The sequence below is a fragment of the Pinus tabuliformis genome, chromosome 3_1 (assembly GCF_031772625.1).
Source record: "Pinus tabuliformis cultivar Carrire ecotype Pingquan chromosome 3_1, CPIR1, whole genome shotgun sequence".
NCBI lineage: Eukaryota > Viridiplantae > Streptophyta > Pinopsida > Pinales > Pinaceae > Pinus > Pinus tabuliformis.
In genome coordinates, this window is record NC_142301.1 from 350,059,584 (window position 1) to 350,073,723 (window position 14,140).

Here is a 14,140-nt window from a genome sequence, read left to right on the forward strand (position 1 = left end):
TATAAATTTCCATTTGAAACACTACAGTGGTATCAAAGAGTGATCTTGGCCAACTGTGGCAAAGCTAACGAGATCATGGAGGTTTAGGCATGCATGCACAGTGATTGGTGAAATTTGTGGATATTAAAATGGTGCAAAAGGGGAGGAGTACACAGGAAATCATGGAGGATGTTGTTAGAAGAAATGAAGAGATGATAGATATGTTAGTCCAATTGTGTATCAATAAGGGAATAAAACCAAACTATCTTCATGCTTATAATAGACGCACTTGAGGTGTGCACGCCAGGAAAATGAAGGCATGTACACCATCTAGGAAAAGTCAACAGCATCACGGCATGAGACCTCCTCAAGAGGAGTGGAAAGGATGAGAGCAGTTAGATGATGGGACTAAGAGGAGATCTTAATTCCTATCATGGGGCCTAGGGTGCGAGTACACTGACAACGAGCTTGAGGAGGAGGTTGAGCATAATATTGAGGACATGTAGGATTGTGAGGAGCATGTGGATACACCCAGTGTGACACGCGAACCACCCTTCTTGGAGTTTCCTTTGGTAGCTCTGATTGAAACATTAGTGGAGATAGTTGAATATACAACCATTGATGAGGTGCCAGGGGACACATAGTTACCCACCGTTGATGAGTTGTTAGGAGACATATCCCTAGTTGATGAGGTTTTAGCACAGTTTTAGGGGACACAGAGGTACCTAGAGAAGTGATCGAGTTTACAATTGCTAGCCGCCCACAATAGTTTTTTTAGCTCCAGATCGGCCTTCTAGCATTGAAAATAAGGCCACAATAGTTTGAGAGAATATTCTACAACAGAACAAGGAGCTGGATGACATGAGAGACGTTTGTGCTGAGACAACTACAAAGCTAACTCTCATTGGAGAACGATTGGATTCCCTAATGGTAGTGTTAGAGGAGTACGCATTGGAGTGTCAGAGCAGCTGCCTTTAGGCATACATAAGTAGGGATGACAACAATGTTAGGTTATCTCTGCACATTGGGGAGAGAGAGGAAGATTTACCTAAATAGATCTCATTTGTTGACGATGATTGTGAGATGAGGCAACATTATTTGTTTAGGGCACAATGTTCAAATTTTGGAGTTGTTTCACATACGGGTACACATGTGACCTTGCCCTTGGGGTTGGATGGGGTGAGATTCTTAATTGGTACCCACTTTAGTGGGCTAGATTTATTGGGATGGTGAAAGTTGGGAGTAAAACTCAGAAGGATCTTCTAGACATTAGGGATATTGGAGGCTTGTGTTGGCATTGGGAACTAGGAGGGGCTTCCTACCATATACTTGAGAATTAGGATGATGGTTGTTGTGATATGGGTTGGATTCTCCACCACATCATGGATGTAGATGGTGAGGGAATTGGCGGTGTGATAGATCTAGTTACTGAGCATCCACACACTTTCATATCTCCATCACCATTAGTAACAAGTTTGATAGATAAGGGAATAGGTAGACTCTGTGAATTGTTTGACCATGTTTGTTGTGCATGGACACATATGATGATTAGAATACTCTGAGAGGAGTTTTTGAGAGGAGGTGGCAATGGCAGGCCACCAGAGAGTACGTTGTATGGGGTCAAGGGTGCTACCTTGGTATGTGGGGCATAGTGGTCATGGAGGAGTGCTAGAGTGGTGTCATCACTACTAGTACATAGGGGGATTCACCTCTCATGTATCTTAGGGAGATTTTGGAGGTGAGACCCATACATTAAAGGGTATCGTGATGCAATAATGGAGGTGTTGATACTAGTACAGTGTGGGTCGATGAGTACTATCTCTGCTTTAGATCATGGTATCTAGTGGCAAGTAGGAGCATGCAACATCGAGTAGTCATTTGTGGGTGAGCACACAGATGCATGGAAATTTGTTTTGGTGCATGGATATGCACCATGGAGTGGGAGGAGAAGCTTACACAACATCGAGTTTTTTAATGGAGTGACAAATGTATTTACACCTATGGGATGCCATATGGTACAAGGTGGTATGAAAGTGAGCATTAGTATCCATTGGTGCATGGAATTGGGCCTCAGAATTAAGTGCTATGTAGAGGAGTGCAAGGGTACATATTTATGTACAACAAAGCATGATGGTGCACAACATGTTATTAGAGTGTTTCCATCATAGATATCTCTTCATGGGGACGTTCGACACACCATTGGGTTTGGCACACTCATATTTAGAGAGAGAGTTTATAACATGGCTGACTACGAGCTTCTATTTATCACTCACGAACATTTGACACTGGCACAAGGGACGTGGCTATTGTCTCTTGATGCTCACTTCAAGAGAAACATGAACCAGGAAGTTCATATGAGATAGTTGGACAGGACATAGTGCATTAGGAGAGAGTCTTTCTAGTCATAGAATATGGTCAGGGTGTGAGTTAAGAGGTGTAGGCTTGGGCATAGTCTGATCTATTGTAGCAGTAGCACGTGCTCCACCCTTGAGTCCACATTTAGGGGGATGCATGACAACTATTGGGTGAGACATTCTGAGATGTATTAGTAGAACATACAGTGGTTGGTGGACCCATCTAGGTGGATGTTTAGACTCCAAGCAGTTTTGGATAGCACATACAAGAGTCAACATAACAAATATCATAGTGTGGTATGGATGGAACAAGGAAATCTTGCACACACTAGACTGATTATGGATGTATGGAGAACATATATAGATTGCATGTATGGACCAGAAAATGGGTAAGAGTTGGGTCCAACAGTTATCAATACCTTGTTGTGGCTGATATGGATATGGGAGCTAAGTATTCGGTTGGATGTTTTGTCACTTTATTTTGTGACTATCAGGATCAGCACAAAGAGTGACATATCCCATTCTTGGTTTGACATATGGGGAAGCATTGAGGCCATCGTCACATGGAAATCTCAATTGTCCTTATTACTATTCCAAACTGAGAGTGGAAATAAATGAATAGATATTGATGTTATGGAGATGCCAAGACAGGATGAGCTCGGCCTTCATAGATTTTTCACCATCAGGTTCTAGGAGAGGAGGATACAATCTCTACACGATGGGTAGTATTTCATAGTTAGAGTGGTGCAACATCAACATGGTGGCACCCTTCTAAAACTAGCATGGGATCTGAGAATCACAAGATTCCATGGTTAAGCTACCCTTCGGGGTGATTTTTTTCTTATAGGGGGATATCATTAAGATCTTCGATTGGTTTTTCGTAGTTTTCTATTGGCATGGAAATTTGGTCAGCAAGAGGATATTATGGGAAGTTCATGTGGGAGAAACTTCATCCCCACACAGGTTGTGTTGTGTCTTCAGGAGTTTACTCTTAGAGTGCATGAGGTGGGCTATTGAGTAGGGAATATTCATGGGGAGTTGGACATTGTCCTACATTATCATGATGTTCTACTTATTGATGGTATGCATAGGTCTTATGGTTCCTATATCTAGTTGGATAGCGAGTGGAGCAAGGTGTGCTTCACATTGTTTAGGATGGCTTGGGATCCTAGTATTGAGGGATTCCTTCATGTCAGGACAATGTTGAGATTGGGGATGACTTAGTGGTACATTTGGGACGCTGATATTATTGGTGGTTACAATGGTGATCAATAGTTATAGAGGGCACTTGTTCAGACATTACATGAAAAGAAGCAATGTTTGGTGGGGTGGACCATGATCTCCCCAATTAATAATTTTTCTAAGGGAAATTCTCAATTTTGAAATTTTGGTGAATAATAAATATTTTTAGATAAATGAAATTAGGGGAAATAAGTTGTGGAGGTATTAAATAAATTTTGGAGAAAACCCAATGGTTGGAACATAGGAAAAGGAGAAAATTAAATTGAAGATAAGTTGTGAAGATTACCAAAAACGAAAATTGAGTCATGGGAAAATTCAAACCATGGTATCAAAGGATAGTGAGAGAAATGAAACCATGGTATGAGGAAGGGAAAAGAACAATAAAAGGAAATCTATATCCTCATTTTTATCATTCTATTATGGCATTTTATATCTAATTTTGGAGACTTTTCTCGAGTTGCATAGCCAATTCAACCAGTGTTGTTCAGTACAAGGAATTTCCAACCAAAATTTCCACCTCTACCTTCGGTGACATTCGAGTGTCACTTTAGGAGAGAATTTGAGAGTTTATTGTAGAATAATCACTTAGAAATTCATTATTTTTGGAAGTAGAAGACAAACTCGAAAGGTTATTTGGAGAATAATATTTCTATTACATGTTTAGGGTATTTCCAAAAGATTTTCTACTAGTTATAAGATGGGTTTGGCACCATTTTTTCAGATATGTTCCTATATCTTTTAGTTGGCCCTAATTTTCTCTTATGGAGCATGTTTAGGGGTTGGAGAAGAAATTTTTTCATTGGTGTTTGGTGTTGATATTGTTAAATAATTCATAATTCGAAGGGATAACTATTTCCCAGAGAATATTTTTGCACAATTTCTCACCCATTAGTAGTAGAGGTTTACCATTCCTCGATAGTTTCTAATTGGTTGGGTACAAAACTATGTAGCCTGGAGATATTCTCTATTTTGGACATTCTGGGTCAGTTGGAATTATCCCAAATAACTTATGCATTTTTTTGGTTGGGGTGTGAAGAGTATATAACTAATTTTATAGAATTTTCCAGGTAGTATTCGAGCCAAAATCATATATTCTTATAGTAAATGTGTATTATTGGTTAGTGGGAAATTTGCATCATGTTGTGGGTTTGATTTTAGGTTGGATTCAGGCCAAACCTTTTCTAGGTTTTATTGGTTTATAAGCTAGGCATTATTGGGGTTAGAATTTCGGTTTCTCATCTAGCAGCAGCAATAGCAACAATATTATTTTTGTGTAAATTGCACATTTTGGGGCTTTCTGGGTCACCAAGAATTAGCCCAAGATTTTCCTGGGTTTGGTAGATTTGGGTGAGAGAAGCCTATAGTTAACTTTGAAGAATTTTTGGAGCAAATTTGATGGTATAAATCATAGTTCAGCTCCTATAGCAACAATAGAATTTTCTGGGTGGTGCGTTGGGACTAATTGAGCCATTTCAATTGCAGTTTGCTTATATCTTAACCTAGGTATTGCATGCTTGCATTAGCAAGCCTAGGTTCTATCATTCATTTCCATTCATGTAATTAGATTTTTGTATTAATAAAATAGCTTAGTTGTTTGGTTCTGGCTCATTTTTTTATTGTTGTTATATCTCAATAGATTTTTAGGATGATGTAATCTGCCCATTAACCATCAGATGGAATGGAGGTGCATAACCCATATGGGGAGCTAAGAAATATTTCCTCTAGTTAGCACGGATTTTCTAGGAGAACCTCTTTTCCATGAAGCATCATATTAGTCCAAACTCTAACTTCTCCATCACCTCATCCAAATAGATGTCAAAACCAAACACACAAATAAACTTCCCTTCTTGTGGCTTTAGGAACTTTGTTATTCTGTGATGACTTCCTTCTTTCTTCCTGACTCCCTTCTCCTCTCGCAAGGAACCTTTACACCATCCTCCATGAACCGTCCTCAAACAGGATGAATTTTGTAGCAAGAATCCCTCAGAACAAGGGCCTTTCTCTGTCGGGTAATTGGGTACCACCCCAGCCCTGTGTCGATCTCCTTTCCAATAAACATAGAATCTATAGATCCTTGCACAAAACCCTAGGGCTAACCAAGAAAAGGGCCCCTCTCATTGAGTAAAACCTTAGAAAGCTTAGGAAAACCCGAAGAGTGAGGGGGAGAACCAAAAGTATGTGTTTTCCTATTGGGTCCATCATTGAGTCATACCACACATAATATTAGAACTTATCAATACATGAATGACTTGTCATTGGATTCAAAAAGTTGGAATGTTCCTCACACTACCACCACAATAACTCTCAAAATTCTCTCTGGTGCGATAATGCTTTTATCATACCATTAACATTCATTAATTTTAATATGTTTTCCCATGTTATGAAGAGATTAATTATATCAAATTCCCATATTAAATAAATACTATTTTAAAAAAAGTGTGTATAAATTATTTCATTAACCTATAAGATAAATTATTAAATAAAAAACAATTTAAGGATAATTATTTATATTTTAATTCTAATTTAGTTGAAATGTCTTTTTGGTTGGATTTAAAATTTTTATTTTTAAAGTAACACATAATTTCAAAAAATATAAATTATTTAATAAATTTAATTATAAATTTATGTATATATTTAACAAAAAAATATATATATAATTAATATATTAAAAAATATTTAAATTTCAATATATTTTATAATAAACATAGAATCTAAAATTACATCTAAAATATTAATTTTTTTTAATTAATATATTTTTTTAATTTCCCCTTTAAATTTAATATACTAAATAAAATGCAAAAACTTGAAAACCCAGGAAACTGGATAAGCATCACCTTTAAAAGAAAACACAATTCCAAATAGAAAATGTGGCTGCAATTTCTGTCCATTAATGAAAGAGAGGGAAAAATTACAGGGAAAAGAATAAGAGAAACATCCAGATGAGAAATATGAACCTAATTTTTTGCAATCTGAAGAAAAAGTAAGACACTACACTCATGCATCTGGATTTAAATTCATTTAATCACATTTGCACAAAATGTTTAAACAAGACGATTTAATTTTGATTTTGCTAACTGAATTTTCCGTCATTCCCTTCATCACTGTCATTAGGACTCGCTTTTCCATTTCTATTCGTAACAGTTTAATTTCGATTTTGTGGACTCAATTTTCCGTCCCGCACCACCATAACTGTCGTTCCATTTTAAAATGCGCAGTTAGCCTGGGTTTTTGTGGCTTTCCACTAACACGTTCCCATGATGGAACTCGTGGAACTCACTGCTGAAAATATATATCAACTCAATCCTCACAACCATTTGGGTTTTGGCTTTTGAGGCACCGGTTCTTTCGGCGATGGCTTTTGACGCACCGGTTCCTTGGGCGATTGCTTCACAGGCACCGCTTCTTTCGGCGATCGCTTTTGAGGCACCGGTTCCTTGGGCGATCGCTTCACAGGCACCGGTTCTTTTGGCGATGGCTTTCGAGTCACCGGTTCCTTGGGCGATCGCTTCACAGGCACGAGGTTTTGTGGTGTTCGCGTTTCCACCACCGCCTTTATGGCGCTGCATTTTGTTGTGTTGGGTGATCGGTTTGCTATCACAGCGATCGCTTTTGGCTTTTCGCGCAAACCATTTCCCTTTCCATTCTGCGGTGAAGGTGATTTCGCTGGAAAAAGTGGACGCCTTGTTTTCAAATCATGGGCCCCAACATTTCTGGATTCAAGATCCATTTTGGCAGAATGCAAGTTTGTCTCCAACTCCTTTATTCTCAGTTGAAGACGCTCATTTTCTTCTTCTAAAACTATTGTACGTTTGTTTACATCGTTCAATAATGAGTTATTTTTCTCCTCAAGCAGCCTTTTCGTCTCTGTAATCTCTGAAAGCTTATATTCTAAATCAACAATATTTCGATCTTTCTCCATTGCTGTTGCTATGGAGGAATCCAGATCCTTCTGGACAGAAGCCAAAACTGTTTCCAGCTCCCCTATTTTTGTCTCGAGCTTAGCCTCTTTCTCTTCTGAAACCAATGTTGTTCTGTCCATTTCAGTCTGCAGAGAGTTGCTTTTTTCCTCAAGAAACCTTTTTGCAGCCGCGAGTGATGAAAGTTGAACTTCCAATTGAGCAACTGCAGCATTACTTTCATTTACCTGGACGTTCAACGACTCTACTTCAGTTCTTAGATCGCTATTTTGCTGGTTTAGCAATCCCCTTTCAGTAGCCATTGAGTCGAACTTTCTTTGCAACAGTGCAACATTGCTTTGCAAATTTGTTTTTTCAAAATCCCATTGATGTCTGTCTTCTTCAATTTTTTCCAGTAATTCCTGACACCTTGCCTTGGAATCATTCAACCCACATTCCAACCCAATTTTTTCTTCTCTATATTGAAGTAACAAACTCTCGTTTCGAATTGACATCTCGTCACTCTCCTTTCTCGCTGCTACAATTTGTGATAAAAACTCATCTTTTTCCAACTCCCAAGCTTTACTTGCTACCTCAAATTCTGTGGATATCGCCCGAATTTCTTCCTTCAATTTCAAAACTTCTGTTTCTAAATTCTTTTTATCAGAAACCAACTCTCTGCAGTAATTTTCTTTCTCAGATATCTCTTTCTTGAATCTTTCCTCGACTTCCTGTAAACCTTCTGAAAGTTCACAAATGGTGGACTGGTACTCCCCATCTTTCTGTGCAAGTTTTTCTGTGACCTTCTCAATTGTTTCATTGAAAGTGTCTTTAACTACTTCTCTTAGTTCAACATCCCCCTGTACATTATCCACGCTAGACTGGTCATGGGAAGTTGTTGTGGACTTCGAAGGAGACGATATTAATTTTTCATCTTCTTTTCTCTCACTGAAAATTCTTTTGCCGGAAATGACTTTCTTCCTGCCTCTTCCCATCTTTATATATATATATATATATATATATATATATTATAAAAGAAATAAAACACTGAAATGCAGTGTGTACAGGCTGTTACTATATATATATATAACCTTGTCTGAACTCGCCTAGAGTTGTCTCGCTGTCACGTCTCTCCCTTTTCTCAACTCGTTTTGCGTTGTCTCGCTCACGTTTCTCCGTTTGAAGTGAATATCGTCGGAGACATTAGGTCTATAAATAACGACTGGGATAGAATATATTTATGTTCAGCACCGCCGACTTAAAAATATTTGAATTAATTTCGTGGTATCATCCATTTTGTTTCACTGCCGACATAAAACTATTGAGTATCAATTACATCAATTACTTCCACTCATACTTGAAAATACAAATTGTTAAAAAGTTGTAGAAATTCATCATTGAAATAAAAGAAAAATACATTGACCTTATTTAATAAATCTAATAATAAGTGCAATGGTTATAATGAAAATCATTACAATACTCGCTCTTCTTTCTAATAGTATTAAACAAATAGTATTATATATAGTTGTTCTCATCTTTCCATAACTTTCTAATGTAAATGGTGGTGATATCTAAAACCATCTATGAATTTAGTTAATTTAACTCACGAATCTTAAACCTTTTTTCTCAAAAGTATCAATATCAATTATTTTTTTTATCATTTGTCAAACCCTGTGATTCGTGTATATTGAGACCCTGAGCCATATGCAATGGCATTTCTCTATTTATTTAATGGTACGTGTTATTAGTATTGGTATAGTAGCTAGAATTTCCAGGTCCCATGGTGCACCAATATATACATAGATCATCCCTTCTTAACTCTAAGGGATGATGCAATGTAGGCTAATGAAGGGGGTGATCAGGAGTTATACTTTCCAATCTTATAAGGAATTTATGGGGAACATTTTGTGCAAGGAAATATCCTACAATGATGTGAGGGATCCTAGTAGTGATGTTTGACTTGATTGGGGATAACAAATTTAGGTGTAACAGACCCCCTTCTAAGGCTACGATGAGGTAGTTACTATGCTGATCTGACTTGCAAGGTTTTAATTATGGAGACCGGGTCTAAATCTTTGAGATTTTTCAAACACTTTAAAATGTAAAAGAAAACATACCATTGTATTTGTCTCATCAAGACCTTTCCTACAATATAAACTCCAACTCTAGCACACCTCTACATCGAAAGATAGAAAACTTCAAAGAGTTGGCCTATTAACTTCTGGAAAGTCATTGTGGCCCACCACATGGCACCTACGTGGAATCCACATGGTACCCACATGAGCATCGAAGTCACAACCCACACATTAGTTTCCAACCCATTCATGATAGTCAATAAACATGAGATCCCCTTTATTCATGGTCAAGTACATATATAGTTTATAATGAAAAAATATACAAATATATTACCATCATCACTTTTAATACATGCAACTAATCGGGTCCATGGGCCCTCTATTGACACCTCACACGAGGAGTAAAACTTCAGGGATTTATCACTATGCTCATCCAAAAAGATCTAGAGCACCATACTCTAATATTGTTGAGGCTATGTGGAAAGCCCCACCATCCTCTCCCTCCTATAAACTTCATGCCATGAGGTGTAGGCTCTTCGTTTCTTAAGTGCATGGAGTATTTCCAACATTTCCTTCTCATAAATAGCTTTGTGTAGATACTTTCCTTTGATTGGATGACTTTCGAAAGCAATGGGTCTTTCTTCTTGAATTAAAATGGCACCAATTCCATGTCCTGAGGCATCACATTCCATAACAAAGGTTTTTGTGAATTCTGGCCAGCTAAGACTGGTGCTTGGCACATTGCCTCTTTAATTTGTTTAAAAGCCTTTGTTGCTTCTATAGTCAATTAGAATGCATATTTCTTCAATACTGTTGTTAGAGGTGTTACTATTCTCCCATAATTCTTAACAAACTTGTGATAATACCCTGTGAGCCCTAGAAATCCTCGCAGATGCTTGATGGATGTGTGGATTTTTCGTTCCTTAATGGATCTCATTTTGCTAGGGTCTACCTTAACACCTTAATGAGATAGAATATGACCCAAATATTCCACCCCTTTTATTCAAAAGAAACATTTGGAGCTTTCTTCATATGATTATTTCTCATCCAAGAGTTTGAGCACACTGTCAACATGTTGAACATGATCCTTCCAAGACTTGTTGTAGATTAGTATATTGTCAAAAAATACTAACACAAATTTCTAAGGAAGGGTTTGAAAATGGAGTTCATCAAACCTTGAAATGTAGAAGGTTCATTGGTAAGGCCAAAAGTCATGGCCAAAAACTCATAATGACCTTCATGAGTTCTAAATGCTATTTTTGGAATGTCTTCAGTCTTCGTTTTGATTTGATGATATCTTGAATGAAGATACAACTTGATGAGGTAAATTTATCCATGCAATTCATCCAATAATTCATCAATGAAAGGAATGGGAAATCTATCCTTAGTAGTGAGTTTGTTGGGCTCCCTGTAATCCAGACACATGTGCCATGATCCATCCTTCTTTTGTACCAATACTACTGGAGCAGAGTTCAATCAATTTGACTAGGTTGAATTATACCAACCTCTAGCATTTCTGCAACCATATGTTCAATTTCACTCTTTTGAGCATAGGGATATCTGTCAGGCCTGATGTTTGGAGGAGCACTTCCTAGAATCAAATGAGTAGCAAGATCGTGATAAAAAATAGGTGGGAGGCCTTTCGTAGTCTCAAATACATTGGAATGATTGTCCAAGACTTTTTGGAGATCTGGAGAAATAGATGATTTCGAAGTGGGAACCTCTAGCGAACATAATTGTGTAATTACGCCTTGTTGTTCTTTCTTTAGAAGCATTTTCATTTTGTTAGAGTTGATTATCTTTCTCAGTTCCCCTCTGATACCCCTTAATTCAACTTCCTTTCCTTCCGAAAAAAATTTCATGAAAATTAAAAGCTATCATACACAAAGATTGTGGATATTGGACTCCCAGGACAACATCAGCACCACCCATTGGAATGAAAAAGAATTGGGCTATTCAATAAATATTCTCCCATTGATAGCTTGATATTATGGCATTTTCCATAGCAATTTATGGTTCCTACACTTGCAACCATCACTTGACACTATGGTGCTAGATATAGGAAGCAGTTGAATTCCTTGGCTATCTTACAATGAATAAAATTATGGGTACTACCCAAATCAATCAACACTATTACCTTCTTCTTCTTGATATTTCCTTCTATCTTGATAGTTTGAGGAGTGGTAATTATGGCCAATGCATTACAAGATATGGTCAGATTTATTTCATCTTTCTCTAGGGTTTGTTCCTAGTGTATATTCTCTTCTTTTGACGTTTCTTGTTCTTTTTCTTCCTCCTCTTCACAATCTATGTAAAATAATTTCTTCTCGGCGCACTTATGACATTTAGTGTATTTGCTATCACAACTGTAACAAAGCCCTTTTGCTCTTTTTTCTTCCAATTGTTGTGGTGTCAACCATGTAGGTTGTGGAAGGTTAGAGGCAACAACACTTCCATCTTTATAGTTGTGAGTGGTAGGCTTCATTGTTTCCATAATTTTTCTTTCCCTTTTCTTGCCAACTTGAATGCCTTCTCTAATGAGTCAGGTTCCCAAAGAAGAACCTCATGTTGGATCTTATCCTTTAAAGTTCCTATGAGCACATCAATCCTATGCTCCTTTGGAATATATTTCACCCTTACATTCAATTTTTGGAGTTGCTCAATGTCCTCCATCATTGAACTCTTTTGTTTGATATTTACCAATTGGCTAAAAAAGGTATTTCTTTTTTTATTATCCGCATAATGTGCTATCGTTTCTTCTGTAAAATTACCCAAGTGACCGTTTATTTATGAGAGCAAAGCCATCGATACCATACAAACTGATTTTGTTCCAAGTATAAAGCTGCAATGCATACCTTTTGTGTGTTTCTCACATTATGTAGATCGAAACATTTCTCCATCTGGGGTATCAATGTTATGGGATATTCTCCATCAAACTTCCTCATATTGATCTTTGGAACATGGTGGGTCTTCAATCTAGTGTTAGATTCTATGAAATCATGATTAACATTTCTTTTGTTCTCATTATGAGTTTCCTCTACTACCTTTTCTCAATTAGGAAGAATATCTTGTAGCAACTTTTCCAAACCTCCTTTCAAACCTTCCACGTATTTCTTCAAATCTTCAATGTTTACATATAAACCATCCATCTTAGCTTCCATGTCTTTCTTTGAACCATCCATATTAGCTTCCACACCTTTCTTTAAACCATCCATCTTAGCTTCCACGCTTTTCTTTAAAGCATCAATCTTAGCTTCGGTTACTTTTTGCGAAAGTGACTTTTGTTGGGCCTAGTCTCATAATTTTTATAGTTCATGTTGCATTTCTTCCTATTATTCATGAGTCACGCGACAAATTTCAGGTTTCTTACTAGATGTTTCTATTTTCTTTCTTCGGGGCATCAATTAATGATAATTATTCTTCACCGTGCCATTTGAATTCCTTCAAACTAATTTTCCAAACCAAACTTATGGAAAATTTTAAAAAAACTACACACCTTTTTTCAGTTTGTAGGAGCTCGATATTGAATCTGTTGAATCTCTATAATTTTTGATCCACAAGGTTGAATCTCATCCTATGATATCCCTATGAGTCCTCTTTCCAACCCTGCATGTTTGTTCAATATCACATTCTCCAACGAGGAGTTATGCCAAATTTCCCACAATGACCTGATTATAGACTGGTTCAGTAGAGCGAACTTGTACGAAGTGCCATGTGTCCCTATTTTGACCTTAGGTCCTAAACCAGATACACTAAAAACCACATGTCATCCTATTTCTGTAGCTTCTAATGAAATTTCAATCTGATGCTCAGAGCAAATTTATGACGATTTTCGCCAGGTCATCTGTTTGAGATATAGTTCTAGAGCCTAGAAAACCCCTAACCTTCGTGGATCATATCTCTGAAATTATAGTGAGACAATATTTTAAATTATTATTCGAGGTTCATTAAGATTTCAATGCAAATGGGTTTGAATTTTGGGTTCTGAAATGTCATAGAAAACAATTTATAGCGAATACTCCACGATGACCTGTTTGAAGCAGATAAGCCCTAGAATCCAAAGCTTTGATATCAAAGTTATGCAACTAACTCACAAAATAGAAGAAAAGATAGATCAGCGACTTCAAAATTAGCCTCTTCAAGGGGTAACCTTCTTTGCATTATACAAATGAACAATTCTTGGATGATACAAATGAAAAAGCCTCCTTTCTATATATAGGAGTCTAAGGGGTCACAATATAATCAAAGTTAATATAACAATAATAATATACGGGCACAACAATAACAATTGTGGGCTTCTATGGGACAAAATAATAAAAATATGGGGACAATAGGGGCGCAACAATAACAATAAGGCCTACAATGACAATATAGTGGGGAATCACCAATTTTTTAGGGGGCCTAACACCTTGAGTGCTTTCTTAGCTAGTGCATTGGAAATCACTAATTATATTTCCTTCTCTTTCTCTTGCTCTTATATTCACAATTTTCTCTTTCAGGGAATCCCACTCCCTCAACTCATATCTCTTTCTATATTTACTAATTATTTCCACCAAAAAAATGTCCAACCCCCACATTACTATATAAAAAAATA